General features: G+C 37.0%; 1 long non-coding RNA gene across 2 annotated transcripts; it reads right to left on the bottom strand.

Annotated features, from left to right (window-relative positions):
* Positions 1–6,151: 6,151 nt before the first annotated feature.
* On the bottom strand, positions 6,152–12,043 carry LOC136011132 (uncharacterized). 2 transcript variants are annotated; one of them, XR_010611221.1, is made up of 3 exons: positions 11,954–12,043; positions 9,213–9,324; positions 6,152–6,276 (listed from the first exon to the last, which is right to left on the bottom strand). It is a non-coding gene; the product is annotated as an uncharacterized LOC136011132 (long non-coding RNA). The 2 variants fall into 2 exon arrangements; XR_010611222.1 differs by lacking the exon at positions 6,152–6,276 and adding an exon at positions 6,291–6,790.
* Positions 12,044–13,212: the final 1,169 nt, after the last annotated feature.

Raw genomic sequence — 13,212 nt, 5'->3', positions numbered from 1 at the left:
AGACAGAAACATATTTCAATTTCAATTAACATGGCTTTTTCCCTTCCTCCCCAGGAAAATATTTTGGGGAAATATTTGTGAAATTTATATAATTTCATGCTACCCAGCCATTTCAGTATTACTTTGATATTATTTAAAAAAAATATTGGTTACTGAACACAAAAGTACATGAAGGAATGATACAGCAAGAGTGCATAATATCTGTCTGCCTTGAACTCCTAAGCCCAAAAGATCTGATACTCATTTACAACTAACAGCATCTTTTAGGTCAAGTGTGGCTCTCAGACTTGCAATCCAAAGTGGAACATACTATCTGTCTCTTCTATTTCCATATCTCATAATAACAAAGTGTAGTGTTACCAGTCTTTAATAAATGCAGCTTACAGCCATACATTGTAGACTAATGTCTATGTTTAGTTTTGACCTGAACCTTTTTCAAATTTTTAAAAATCATCAACAATATTTGTCCAGTTTTCTCAGACATGCCCAAAAAGTAAACAATACTCTTATTATCAAAACAATTCCACTTAATACAAAAAATATATTTTTCTATATTTTGGTTTGCAACAAACTTCAATCGGAATACTCATATACAATGGCTTTTCTTTCAGACTTTCATGTCTAGCTGCTGATGTCAGGCATTTTGTTTTACCTGTCTGACCATGGCTTGATATACAAAAGCTTTCTAGCTTAATTGACCCCTACCTTTCTTACTCTTACTGAAGTGATATATTTTAGAAGCTGAGTACTTTCAGACTTGCTAACAACAGCTGAATGTACTCAGTTTCCTAAAAGTCCTCTATTCCAGATGTAGGTGATTAACAAGGAAATATGTAATCAGTTACACCACACAAAGTTTATTGCTCTTTATTCCATTGTAGCTGTAACAGCTTAGAAAAAACAAATATGAAAAAGTATAATTCTGAACCTGCTTCAATTTACAGCTAACAGAAATCTGTGTAATACACATAAATAATACAAAAAAATAAATCCTCATCGTTATTATTCCTATAAACTTCACTGTAACAAAGTAAATAATACTTCTCTTGTTGATTCTTGAAATTAAAGGAATATGAGAAACTTTATAGTCCAGAAATATTTTTATCATCTTTGGTATCTTTATAGGCACATATCAGGTATGTTATTTTTTTCAGCTGTATCAATCAGATGTGAAATCAAGCACTCAAAAGTCAAAATGTGAATATCTTAGTTTTCATGAAGAGCATTCTGCAGTCAGTAATGGTATCAATAACAGTAGTTCTGTATTACCAGTAAGAACAACATTCAGTACTGACTCATGATATTTTGGCCTAAGAAATTATTTGGCTTGGATTGTCTGATAGAGTATTTCTTTTGTCAACTATTAAATGAAGCAATAAATAACAACATAAACAAATAATTTCTTCCTAAGTTACACATAAATCCTAGCAGGTAACAATAAAATGAAAACCTGAAAATATTACTAGATATTTTAACTGCAGATGATTATATACATCTGAAAATCTAGTGCAAGACCATATGAGAGAAACCTGTTAGCAGAAAGAAACATCATTTAGAAAAGTATGAATAATATAAATTTAGATAGTCCTAATTCTTCATTTTAGCTATAATCCTTGACTGTGGTGATACTGAAATGCCACTTTGTCCATCTACTTGAACCTGGAGAGCAAGACCAATACATTAAGGCTACATTTTCCAATACGTATTGGGGAAACTATTTTATGCCATAAATCATGCAAGGGAAAAGTCTTTAAAGAAACAGTAACACACTATGGGCGCTCAGCCTGTAATGTCAAAGCTGTGATGAGATTTGTTTGCTTGGAAATATTGTATCTTAGTATAAAGTATGACATTTCAGGATGGTGTGTGGAGATTCATTACCAGAAGTTTCATATGATTTTCTTTATGACACATGTGATCCAGTACGCTCTTCTTGTCCAAGTGCTAAGCTTTTTCCATGGAGTCAGATAACTTGACAATATCAAAATTGTGTCACAAAAATTTGACACAGGAGCTTAAGTAAAACAGGGTTTACTAGAAAATCAAAACTCTGCTTAAAAATCATTGCATGTTAAAAGATTGAAGAAGCTGCTTGCAGACAACCTGAATGCAAAAAAAAAAGTATTGGCTTTGTAACTACCAAATTAGTTTTAATTTTAGCAATTAATTTGCCCTTTAATGCATTTGTCCACAGATGGAATTCAACTTTGTCTTTGCATTTTCATCTTTTCATTTACTTTCCCTAGTTTTATTTCCCGTTACAAAAATCTTTAATTAGATCCTTTTTGCCAATAGGCTGTTTATGGATTTTTTTTCATAACTGAAGCCTGTTTTTCTAAAGTAATTTCATTAATTTCCAACTTGTTTAGGTTTTAGGATTTTACCTTTTATGCTACTTCATTACTAGCTCTCCCCCCCCCCCTTTTTTTTTTTAATATTCTCCTAGTTATATCAGCTATCTTAAGACCATATTCCTCTGACTGTAATGCATCCAGAGCTTTTCCTATAAGGGATTAAATGTATAAATCTTAACCTTGTTATCATCTAATTTCATGGTTTGTTTTACCTTCAAAAAGGAGCGTCTTTAAGAGCAGGAAGGTAATTTCTTGCATAATCTTGCATTAGATATGCAGTTAATGAGATGTGTGTCAATGTGTATGCTTTTGTAACAGTTTTTTCTTCACAGCCAAGAGATATCTCTGACACTGAAGCCCTAGTTGACATGTAGACATACTAGGATTCCTTTTCTGAACATTTAAAAGATCCATCACAGGTGATGTGACTGCTGATGAATGTTGAAGGTGTATACCATGCTTCATATTTAGACCAGCCAGTTGTTGAGGGATGAAAGGCCAGCACCAGGTAGAACTATTTGCCATTTATAACAACAGTTAGCAACTTATTACTGGCAAATGGTGCTTCATAAGTATAAAAAAATACTTAAAAGTAATAAATAATACTTTTTTTGAAGTATTTATGTTATCTAGGAGTACTTTATGCTCAATCATAGAATCATAGAATAGTTAGGGTTGGAAAGGACCTCAAGATCATCTAGTTCCAACCCCCCTGCCATAGGCAGGGACACCTCACACTAAACAATCCCACCCAGGGCTTCATCCAACTGGCCTTGAACACTGCCAGGGATGGAGCACTCACAGCCTCCCTGGGCAACCAATTCCAGTGTCTCACCACCCTAACAGGAAAGAATTTCCTCCTTATATCCAATTTAAACTTCCCCTGTTTAAGTTTTAACCCATTACCCCTTGTCCTGTCACTACAGTCCCTGACGAAGAGTCCCTCCCCAGCATCCCTATAGGCCCCCTTCAGGTACTGGAAGGCTGCTATTAGGTCTCCACGCAGCCTTCTCTTCTCCAGGCTGAACAGCCCCAACTTCCTCAGCCTGTCTTCATACGGGAGGTGCTCCAGTCCCCTGATCATCCTCATGGCCCTCCTCTGGACTTGTTCCAGCAGTTCCGTGTCCTTTTTATGTTGAGGACACCAGAACTGCACACAATGCTCCAGGTGAGGTCTCACGAGAGCAGAGTAGAGGGGCAGGATCACCTCCTTCAGCCTGTTGGTCACGCTCCTTTGATGCATGTGCTTTTTTTTTTTTAACAAATTAGTTTGCTCTTCTAGAATACTATTTTATACACCTAGTGTTTCCTTTTTTTTTTTCTTTTGTTAACAAAGATATATCTGAGAGTTATGTTTTCATTTGTTTTTCCTGCTGTAATATTAGTGACTGAAATAAGATATTCTTTATTAGACCAAGTACTATGATACTATGAAAGAGGATGATATCAGGTCCACGTCATGATTTAGATACTGATGTAAACCCGAATCAAAGAATGAAATTGCTGCTTTGCAAAGCCAATTGCTGTCATAAGGCAATCTAAAAGCTTATTATACTTGAATTTATTCAAGTGGTGAAGCCGTAAGAAAATACTATGCTTTGAACATCCATTATGACATACACAGCATGCTCCTATTTTGCTTTCTGAAAGAAACAAGAATGTTGTAGTCATAATTTGAGTTTTAAATTTTACAATAGTTGCATTTGATATCAAAATGGCCATAAACACTATGGATACATTTCTGTTTTCAGTTTTGTGGAGGAAAAGAAAATGCATCTTAGTCTCTCTCTAACGTATATACATTTGCTTCTATTTTTTATCTTTTTAATATATACACAAATATGTGCATAAATAGATTAAATTGATAGCAACTAAAATAATACTTTTTCCTACAAAACCTTAGTAGTGGGAATATGAAAATATTCAGAAAAAATTAAAATAATCGATTTTCAAGCAATTGTGTTTAACATACAACATGTTTGAGTTTATTCTCTGCTGCATTCTGTCTTGTATCAGCCACCAGCTCTGAAAGCAAGCAGCTTAGTCATTGTCTTTTTCTGAGTTTAGAAAATCATGTTTAGCCCATTTAAAGCTTATTCTTCTGGTAAAACAAAAACAAACCAAACAAACCAAAAAAACCCTTTAATATAAACTAATGTTTCATAACCACGATGACTCTTCAATGTTAGTGTTAAGGAGTCAACTTCTTTTGGAGAGGTACTGCAGCATGTTGAGCAAGGTGATTCTCTTTCTACTTTGCCCTTATGAGTCCTCACCTGTAGTACCACGTTCAGCTCTGGGGTCCCCAACACAAGAGGAATATGGACTTAGGTGAGTCCACAAAGGGCCACAGAGATGGTCAGATGACTGGAACAACTCTCCTGTGAAGACAGGCTGAGAGAGTTGGAGTTGTTCAGCCTGGAGAAGAGAAGGCTCTGTGGAGACATTAGAACAGCCTTCCAGTACCTAAAGAGGGCCTACAAAAAACCTGAAGAGGGAGTTTTTTTTACAAGGGTATGTAGGGATAGGACAAGGGGGAATAGCTTAAAACTGATAGAGGATAGAATTAGACTAGACTTTAGGAAGAAATCCTTTACTGTGAAGGTGATGAGACCCTGGAATAAGTCACTCAGAGAAGTTGTGGATGCCCCATCCCTGGAAGGGTTTAAAGCCAGGCTGGATGGGGTTTGACCAACCTGGTCTAGTGGAGGGTGTCCTAGCCTATGACAGCGGGTTGGAACTAGGTGATCTTTAAGGTCCCTTCCAACCGAAACCATTCTATGATTCTTTGATATTGAATCAGTCCAACTGAGGAAATAACCACAGTGTGTCTCAAAGCAGGATTGGGGCCCCAGTAATAGAATTATGAAATTTGTTAAATTAGCCCAGACATAGCTAAACTGAGGTTTGAAACAAATATGCCAATGATGGAGTTATTTAATGGTTAATGAGGGATGTCTAGTTAAAAATTAACAGAGAAAATAGTTTATACAATTATTAGCTGAAGAATAGATAATGATTTTAAGGTAGAAAATAATCTAGTGAATAATTATCAAGGAAATTAACTAGTAATTAACTCAGAAAATAATTAATTTGCATAGGTTATCTTAAAAGTAGTTAAAGTGTGAGTCTAGTTATGCTACTATGCAATGAATTAACAAAGTGATCAATGAATGAAAAAAATAATGATTGATGGGAGAACACCAGTTAATCCAGGTTGCTAAGTAATGAGTCATTAACTAGTGAAATTAGTTAGGTTGGTGAAGAACTGCAGCTTCTTAACTGAACAAGTTTTTTGGGGGGGTTATGTTATCATAGCTTGAAGGACTCTCAGATTTATATCAGTTTGCCAATTTTAAGTAAACATTTTAAGTTTTGGAATGCTGAGATACATAAAGACTTTATTTATTTATACACATCACAGCCCACTGTTCACTCCTGGGAGCGTGTATCTGGTAAACCAAAAAAATTATTTTGGAATACATGTTGCTATTTTCCCCAACCAAATTAGAAACATCCTGCCCTTATGTTCAGCAAACACAGTGGGATGTTCATATTTAAAGATTCCTTCTTGCATATGTACAATTTTTCAGGGAGCTTATTAATATTTACATATTAATGGCCTGACATCTGTCATAATTGCATATTAATGATTTTTGTTTTAATCAGATAATTGATTCATTATACTGCAGTCTGCAGTTCAAGAGGAACATTCCTGGTGGAGGATGCAAGTGTAGATACAAATACGATATTCTCCCTAGCACTCTACCGATGATCTGAACAAGTTTTTTGCTGTTGTTTATTTCATAGAAAGAGTTGCATTTTACAATTTGGTACAGTGCTTGTTAAGAGTCAGCTGAAAGACTTCCACTGACTTCAGTGAACTTCAGCTCAGGCCTTTAGTCAATGTAAGAAACCATTTCTGAAACAGCAGGATGACAAAAATTAATGGCCTTTTTTATTTTGAATCAATGGAGAATTACAGTTTCAGTATATAAATTATACAAGAAGAGGTGATTAGGTTACAGAAGTGGGAGAGTTAGCAGACATTGCATCTGAGAGATGTACTAATTCTGCATAAAGATGGTAAACTGAACAAAAATAGCATCTAGATTCTTAATTCATTTGAAAAGAATTCACTAAGTGTATGAACTTCAGTAAACTGTAGGTACTCTCTCTGAGGAGACAAACATATTTTGTGCAGCGTCAGAAAAACAGATCAAGCAAAGATACCACTATAGTGTAGCAACAGGCTGTAGAAAATATAGCAAGGAAAACTCTCAGCGTGAGAAAGAAACTGCTAGAACTTCCTTAAACCAAGCCATTGCAGAAAAAAATGAGAGCGCTGGTTCTTCTTTTAGCAGACCTCTAACAGTGGACCATCACAAGCACTCAGGTGCAGGAAGGCTATGAGAGCACTGTGACATGCTGACCCCCTGTCAGAAGTATAAACATTTTTAAAAGAAGGTCCTTCCCCCAGAATCTGACTACTTTCTACATGGATATTGCCAAATAGAAAAGCCTGAATGGTTAGCACCTCCCCACCCATGAAAGAGCAGGAAGAAATAAGTGGGGATTCCTGGCACAGGAAAACCAACCTACTAGCCACATAAGAAGCCTGAGCATGATGTTCACATGACATAAGGCAGTCTGGGGTACTCATTTCAAAAAGGATATACCCTTTGTGCTGGCAGGGCAAGCAGAAGAAGAAGGAAACACCATAGGTGATCCTAAGCCACAGCTGTGAGCAAGGTAGGCCAGAGGAGGCTGGAGAACGAAAGCAAATTGTTTCAGAAGGACCAGTTTTGCAGGTTCAAAGCAATGAGCATCCAACAGTTTGCCAGATCTGGCATGTCGAGTGCCTAACCCCTTCCCTCCACCTCCCCTCCCCATTTTTCCCCCCAAAGTTTCATTTTATGCAACATCGCCCTTATAAAAATAAAGCTGACTGAAGACTGAACCGTTTAAAATCCAGACACACAAGTGCTTATCTGCATCTCCACAGCCATATTAAAGGCAGAAATGAGAAAAGCCTCAGATGATTTTCTGTCATTACCACATGGCAATAAGACTACTATATATTTGACTTTGCGTTTCATTGATATAGTCACTTCCAGTAAGTTGTATTACATCTTTGAACTAGCCTAATCTAACATGGATTTGGATTGGTACCAATATCACTTCAAACCCTGCCAGGTCCCTTAGCCATACCATTTGTAACTTTCACATCATTTCTCATTCACAGTTTAGACCTTGAACAGAAAAGGAACTGCATGGCAGCCTGCCAGAAAGAGTGTTTATTGTTTATGAATTATGAACAATGTGAGTATTTCTGCAATTGGCAGTTTCTATCTTAAAGAAAGCAAGCTTTATTTATAAAAAAAAAAAATTAGAACATATTGTTTTGTTCTGTGTTATGGCAGATTGTCTTAGATGATAAAAAACACATTATGTATGAGCACATTAAAACTAAGGCTTAGTTTGTTCAGTTCCAATGGGTACGTTTCTAGTACTTATATAATTAAAAGTCATTATCACTAATTAGGATACAGAACTCAAGCAAACAGGTTCAGGAAAAAGCTTCCTAATATTTTATAAATACCTAGTGTGAACCTTGTTACTTTTCATGGTATCTGCAGTTTTCCTAAATATTCCTTGGTGTTTGCAATATCACCTGAGTTTAGTGCAACTCCACAAACGGAACATGACAAATCAGATACTAAATCTGAATGCTGAAAATATTACTGAAAACATAGATTTAAAAAAATTTCAGTTTTCTGTTGCATTTCATGGAACACCATCACATTTATTTTGTCAAAGAGTGACATGAGAAATCTGTGGACACAAAATAAATTCATTAATTTCCTGATATTTAAAAAAAAATCTTTTCTATTTTTCTGTTTCTTATGAAAAGACTGTAAAGGGTCAGAACAGATCTGTTCTGAAAATAGCCGCAGTAGTGATAGAAATATTGAGTAGCTCTGAAGTGTTCATTTCCAAATAAAAGCTTGAAACAGTGATTTCGGCTCCTCAGAGCAGAGTCTAGTAATATTTGAAAGTAACGAGAAACAATGACTTGCTGTATCGATAAATATCTTGGGAATACTGCCACAAAGTATTGTGGCTTTTTAAGAACTGGTACAATATGGTGTTTTTTTTAAAGCCGACTGATATCTAAAGTGTATCTTGGCCACATAATTCAAGTTTAAAGCAATCACCTATACAAAGAAAGAGCTGGAGCAGAAGTTGGAAACAAATGAGATAGAAGAAAAGGGGAGAATAAAAGGGAAAATGACAGAGAGAGAGACCAAAAGGGTATCTAAACCGCTCTTGCCCTGTCTTCCTTCAAGTCTTAGAAGACAGATGATCAGGAGAGAAATGGAAGAAAGAAGGGCTGGTTTGGAAGCTTATATTACACTATGTGAAACAGCCAAGAATAGGAGTCCTCAAAGAGTTCTGTTAGGAGAGTGCTGAGACAAGCAGAAGTGTTCCCCTTCACACTGTCAGGAGGCATGGACACACACTGCCTTTCACCTCAATGGCATGCTTTTTCCCCCCTCGCTGCATTACCACTCTTTGAAGCTGCTTGCATAGACAAAAGCAGTGCTAGCCCCTTAATTTTTTTTTTTTTTTTGGTCTGTTATTAAGGAGACGGAGGGCAATGGTGAGTATGGGAATCATCTCTATGATGATAGAGGGGAATCTGTGATTACAAGGGAAATTTCTCCCACAGTTTCAGAGCTGAAAGTTACCCAGCCCAGGAGGTGAACATGTTGCTAGCCCAGCCAAAGCAAGGTTTAGGAGCAAGGAGAGCTGCACCACACCATGCACAGACCCTACCACGAAGGGTACTCTTACCTATGGGCCTTGCATGCTCCCTCACATCACAGAGGCAGGCCTACCCAGGCTCTGCTCAGGGTGGGAAATGGGGCACAGGGAATGACTAGGCACAAAGCCCAGGTGGCACTGGCTGCAAAGCAGATGAAAAAAAAAAAAAATAATGGAGGAAGCCAAAAAATACCCCCCAAAATTAAGAAGGGAGTTAGAGAATGAGGGAGAAGATGGGAAAGCAAGGTCTGTGGGGATGTAAACACCATGCCACAACCCTTTCTGTACCTGTATTATATTTTGTTCTTACTTAGAAAAGTATGTCACAGCCTGTCCCTTGTATTAAATAAATCCAGGTATAATATCTTTCCTCTACTCTCTACAACCCTGACAGCTTCATTTCAGTATCATTTTCACCTCCATCTGGAAAGTGAACTCAGAAAGTAGGTGCTCTGGCATCTTCTTCCAGACATCATTTTGGGAATCTTCTAACACTACCAGGATTAGAAAAAAGGAACTGCCCTCTCTGAAGTCAGAAAACCCCAGTAGTAAGAAAGCAAGTAACTCGTTAGTCCTAGTTAAACAAAAAGAACAAGGACAGCAAGCAATTTTGTATAATAAAACAAACAAAAACAAACCTGAAGAGATAGATACATACACGTAAAATCATGTGAAGTGTGATTTATATAAAACATCACTTTCAGAAAGACACCATCATAGCAGTCTGACTTCACAGAAGTCTGTCCAAGCCATACACACACATACAGAATTTTCTCCCCCTAGCCTCTGACAAAATTTTAAGCAACTTAAAGACCAGAATTTTTAACACATTTTAATTTCAATGTATAACAGCTGTGCACACCTAACTTGGTGTCCTGGTTTTGGCTGGGGTTAAACCACAACACTTCTAAGTGCACATGGAGCTCATGAGAGTAAACGGCACTGAGGCAGTGACAAGTTCTGCCTGTTATTCTGACATGACATGACTAAAATAAGTATGCAATTAAATATTTGTTTGGCTTTTTTTTTTTTTTTTAATACTATGGCATAGACTTCCTAGATACCTCAGAATATTTTAGTATCTCTGTTAGAGGTTTCTAACTGGCAGCTATTTTAATTCAGACAGCATATTTGTAGCCTTTATATCTCCGTTTTCCTGTGTGCCACATTCTCCACCAGAGGTAGCTTCTGAACATATGTAGACTTTGGTCCTATTTTGGCCCTGTTTGATTCATTCGATCTCTCAGTAGCCAGTAATTATAGCTGTATGTATAACCTTTAGCTTTCCAGTGATATGTGTAGTTACACCTCTCCTCTCTTCTGTAAAATCCTTTAGCTGAGTGTTCAGAATTCATTCCTCTTTCCGGGATAATGCATGTCTCAGTGTTTCTGCAAGGGTACAGATCAGGGGCTATGGTGCTAATTTAGCATCAGCATCACTACCAGGGAAACAGTTATACTCTGTATTGACTAATTTTTCTCCTGTGACTGTATTGAACCTACTCCTCAACCTTTTCTTCACAGAATGCCATCACCGTCTAAGTAATACATCATCAGTGCAGTTCACTCTGATGATGTATTATACTAACATATCATTAGTGCAACAGCAGAGCAAGGCGCTTTGATGATGTATTAATGCAATACATCATCGGAATGAGTCACTTCGATGATGTATAACTCAAAAGATGGTACTATCCAGGGAAACATGGACATTCAATAAATCAGGAACAACATTAAAGAATAAAATCTAGGACATCTTCTAAGGAAAAACAAAGCTTCAGAAAGCTTTGAATGAATGTAGCATGAGGTTTTCCTTAAAAATAATTAAAAAACAAAGAAGAAAAAGTTAGAATGCAAATTGTAATTTTATCAGGAATGTAGATTCCCATTGAGTGCAATTAACATGATACTCAAATTTGAATTCTCTTCTACAATGACACCAGATATATGCATGGCATTTTAAGATAGTGTAAGATGGTATGATACAGCTGGTAATATAACCGCTTGAGGCTTATCTTATCCTATCTGGAAGCAGAGAAAAAGCAAAACAAATGAACAAAACCCCAAGTCCCTTCCCCACAAAAAAAAAAAAGTTGAAACTTTTCTTTCAAACTGCTGAAATGACCAATTAAAATTTAGTGTTAAGATTTACTACACGCTTTTCATTAACAAATCAGTATATTGACATTAGTGCAAGCAGAAATGGCAAACTTTAAATAAGTAAAACACTGGGGATTAAAAGGCACTTAGCCATAAATATTGATATAAATATGCTACTTCTGGTAGAGACACTTCATAGAGGGAAAAAAAAAAAAAAGTGCATATCTATTGATTTACATGACTGATTTTAAACTACCAAAGCTCAAACCTTAAATACAGTAACTACATAAGAAAGCTACTAAATGCAATTATGAGTTACTCATAAAATCTTATAGGAAATTCAAATAGCAAAATTAAAAAAAGAAAATCTAAATTTTAACATCCTGAAGAAACCTAATACAAAACAAGAGGGCTTTCATTGTCAAAGAAATTACATATTTAAAGAAAAAGAGAAAAGAAAAAGAAGAAAAAGGACTGATGTCCTTTTTCACTCGTCCTTCAGATTTTATGGCAGTGACAGAAAATAGCCACCATAAGAAGTATCAGATGGCACTCAGATTAAGCAATGAAAAACTCTTATGATGTTACATGTTTATTTCTGGGTTTCTTATTCAAACAGATGCACTTAGTTTCACACACTTGCACACATAGACATCCTACACATCACATACCTTAATGTGCTTATAAAAGCATAACTTCCAAGCATGTCTTTTATACCATTAGACCTATTGTTCAGAGAAGAGCTCTGCAAATCCCCATTTCCCCCTGCAATGAGAACAGAGAGGTTTTATTTTTTTCTGTTGTTGCTTTGTTTTAAATTGGCCTCAGCTGCGTTTGATTGCTCCAAGCTTGTGGAGATTCTCCAGCTGAGGCCCTGCAATCCCCGTTAGGATTTAACTCCTCAGTCTCACTTTCTCCAGATCCCCAAATCCCAGCTCTGCTGATACAAATAATGAATGTGCTCATGTATGTGTGTAGGACAGAGAGAAAATCTCACTGCTTAAGTTGTAACCCTGAGCACTTGCTTTCAGAGTGAAGTCTGACACTCCCTGTACATGGTGATCGAGTCCTCAACATGGCGCAAGCATGGCCCCCGAGGATACTGCTGACTGTCCTTGCTCAGAGAGAACCTCTGATATTTCAAGGTATCCCAGTCACTTTACGAAAGAAACCACTTTTCTTGAATCATTTCGGTTAACTGCAGTCTGTAGAAGGAAAATACATTTCACGTATATTTCAAACACCCCTGAAATGGAATGGAGGCTTGTAAATACTGATGAGAGAGAAAGTAAAGCTGCTTTGCAGAGGCTCATTTACATCATCTTACTTCAGCCTACAACCGCTGCTTCAGGATCATAGACCCCAACACACCAACCCTACATGCGCAAAATCAAAGCTGTAGGTGCTCTGTGACTGGAGAATATCACCAAGCAGCCCTGGTCAGCTGGCATCCATTACAGAGGAAACGTCTGCCTCAGGGGGCACACTGCCTCCCTCCCCACCGTCAAAAGAAAGAGCAGTTTCTCCCTCCTATGACCCTTTCTGGCTAGTGATAATAATGTGAGTAAATGTCATAGGCTGCAGCAAGCTGCAGCACTTCTGTTTGTGTTTAAAGTCAGGCATGCTGATTCAGAGCTCCAGGCCAGGCTGATGTTAGCCACAGCACAGTGTACGCTGGGGTTAGAGAGGAGTCCACTCCATCAATAAAACAGAGTCACCCTGAGGAGTATAAAAAATATGCAGGGTTCTTAACTGCCTCAGGAGTAGTTAAGAAAAAAACCCCAGCTTTTATTGTTCTTAACTAAAGAACCTTTCTATGCTGTTTTAGACTGAATCAAACATATATCCTGCCAGTATTCCTAGGGACTTTCAGTTCTTTATAAGCACCTAAAAGCTTCCCTAAAACTCACCAATTTTCTAAGTGCTTTTG

This window comes from Lathamus discolor, chromosome 3, assembly GCF_037157495.1.
Source record: "Lathamus discolor isolate bLatDis1 chromosome 3, bLatDis1.hap1, whole genome shotgun sequence".
Taxonomy (NCBI): Eukaryota; Metazoa; Chordata; class Aves; order Psittaciformes; family Psittacidae; genus Lathamus; species Lathamus discolor.
This window is presented reverse-complemented; position numbering and strand designations above follow the sequence as displayed.